The sequence below is a fragment of the Rhinoderma darwinii genome, chromosome 3 (assembly GCF_050947455.1).
Source record: "Rhinoderma darwinii isolate aRhiDar2 chromosome 3, aRhiDar2.hap1, whole genome shotgun sequence".
NCBI lineage: Eukaryota > Metazoa > Chordata > Amphibia > Anura > Rhinodermatidae > Rhinoderma > Rhinoderma darwinii.
In genome coordinates this window covers 415,072,520-415,075,019 of record NC_134689.1, presented here as the reverse complement: position 1 = coordinate 415,075,019, position 2,500 = coordinate 415,072,520, and the positions used below count along the sequence as shown (strand labels likewise).

At 39.0% G+C, this 2,500-nt stretch overlaps 2 non-coding genes across 2 annotated transcripts; one reads left to right on the top strand and one right to left on the bottom strand.

Annotated features, from left to right (window-relative positions):
• Positions 1 to 1,623: 1,623 nt before the first annotated feature.
• TRNAM-CAU (transfer RNA methionine (anticodon CAU)) lies at positions 1,624 to 1,696 on the top strand. The gene has a single exon. It is a non-coding gene; the product is annotated as a tRNA-Met (tRNA).
• Positions 1,697 to 2,164: 468 nt separating this feature from the next.
• TRNAE-UUC (transfer RNA glutamic acid (anticodon UUC)) lies at positions 2,165 to 2,236 on the bottom strand. Its single transcript has one exon. It is a non-coding gene; the product is annotated as a tRNA-Glu (tRNA).
• Positions 2,237 to 2,500: the final 264 nt, after the last annotated feature.

Sequence of the window (2,500 nt, the reverse complement as noted above, 5' to 3'; positions counted from 1 at the left end):
CCGGGAGTCGAACCCTGGCCACCTGGGTGAAAACCAGGAATCCTAACCGCTAGACCATATGGAAGCAGTTACTAAGTAAAATGAGTCATGGACTAAGAAAAAGTGGGAATAAAGAAAATTTATATATATTTTTTCATTTTGCCGCTTTGAGCTTGTCTACAAACATCTGGTGGTTGCCTCGTTAGCGCAGTAGGAAGCGTGTCAGTCTCATAATCTGAAGGTCGTGAGTTTGATCCTCACACGAGGCACTGTTCAGTGAGTTTTTGTCTTCCTCCATTCATGCAGGAAATCGGGTTTTTCTGCCGAAACGTTTTTAATATATGAGGAAAGTGTTGTTGATTTCCTTGTCATTTTTGAGTGAGTAGAAGAGATGGGAATGATTTGAGCTTTAAATCCAAAATAGGATTTTGCCTAAAAAGAAACAATATTAAAGCAAAGTCCCAATCAGATTGGGTGAAATAGTCTGATGGTTTCTTATTTATTGGCGAAACTAGTTCATTAAAAAAAAGAAAATTAGCCAAACTGACAGGATAAAGGGGTTGTTGACTTGGAGTGAGAAGGGAACAATAGGAATTATTTGAGTTTCAAGCTCAAATAGGATCTGGTGAAAAGAGGAGGAATGGGTAAACAAAGATAAGTTAGAATTTATGGCCACAAAGAGCACTTTTATCCTATAACGCTCAACCTTTGAAAGTGCAAGACTAGTGAAAGGTTCTTTCCCATACCGGGAGTCGAACCCTGGCCACCTGGGTGAAAACCAGGAATCCTAACCGCTAGACCATATGGAAGCAGTTACTAAGTAAAATGAGTCATGGACTAAGAAAAAGTGGGAATAAAGAAAATGTATATATATTTTTTCATTTTGCCGCTTTGAGCTTGTCTACAAACATCTGGTGGTTGCCTCGTTAGCGCAGTAGGAAGCGTGTCAGTCTCATAATCTGAAGGTCGTGAGTTTGATCCTCACACGAGGCACTGTTCAGTGAGTTTTTGTCTTCCTCCATTCATGCAGGAAATCGGGTTTTTCTGCCGAAACGTTTTTAATATATGAGGAAAGTGTTGTTGATTTCCTTGTCATTTTTGAGTGAGTAGAAGAGATGGGAATGATTTGAGCTTTAAATCCAAAATAGGATTTTGCCTAAAAAGAAACAATATTAAAGCAAAGTCCCAATCAGATTGGGTGAAATAGTCTGATGGTTTCTTATTTATTGGCGAAACTAGTTCATTAAAAAAAAGAAAATTAGCCAAACTGACAGGATAAAGGGGTTGTTGACTTGGAGTGAGAAGGGAACAATAGGAATTATTTGAGTTTCAAGCTCAAATAGGATCTGGTGAAAAGAGGAGGAATGGGTAAACAAAGATAAGTTAGAATTTATGGCCACAAAGAGCACTTTTATCCTATAACGCTCAACCTTTGAAAGTGCAAGACTAGTGATAGGTTCTTTCCCATACCGGGAGTCGAACCCTGGCCACCTGGGTGAAAACCAGGAATCCTAACCGCTAGACCATATGGAAGCAGTTACTAAGTAAAATGAGTCATGGACTAAGAAAAAGTGGGAATAAAGAAAATGTATATATATTTTTTCATTTTGCCGCTTTGAGCTTGTCTACAAACATCTGGTGGTTGCCTCGTTAGCGCAGTAGGAAGCGTGTCAGTCTCATAATCTGAAGGTCGTGAGTTCGATCCTCACACGAGGCACTGTTCAGTGAGTTTTTGTCTTCCTCCATTCATGCAGGAAATCTGGTTTTTCTGCCGAAACGTTTTTAATATATGAGGAAAGTGTTGTTGATTTCCTTGTCATTTTTGAGTGAGTAGAAGAGATGGGAATGATTTGAGCTTTAAATCCAAAATAGGATTTTGCCTAAAAAGAAACAATATTAAAGCAAAGTCCCAATCAGATTGGGTGAAATAGTCTGATGGTTTCTTATTTATTGGCAAAACTAGTTCATTAAAAAAAGGAAAATTAGCCAAACTGACAGGATAAAGGGGTTGTTGACTTGGAGTGAGAAGGGAACAATAGGAATTATTTGAGTTTCAAGCTCAAATAGGATCTGGTGAAAAGAGGAGGAATGGGTAAACAAAGATAAGTTAGAATTTATGGCCACAAAGAGCACTTTTATCCTATAACGCTCAACCTTTGAAAGTGCAAGACTAGTGAAAGGTTCTTTCCCATACCGGGAGTCGAACCCAGGCCACCTGGGTGAAAACCAGGAATCCTAACCGCTAGACCATATGGAAGCAGTTACTAAGTAAAATGAGTCATGGACTAAGAAAAAGTGGGAATAAAGAAAATTTATATATATTTTTTCATTTTGCCGCTTTGAGCTTGTCTACAAACATCTGGTGGTTGCCTCGTTAGCGCAGTAGGAAGCGTGTCAGTCTCATAATCTGAAGGTCGTGAGTTTGATCCTCACACGAGGCACTGTTCAGTGAGTTTTTGTCTTCCTCCATTCATGCAGGAAATCGGGTTTTTCTGCCGAAACGTTTTTAATATATGAGGAA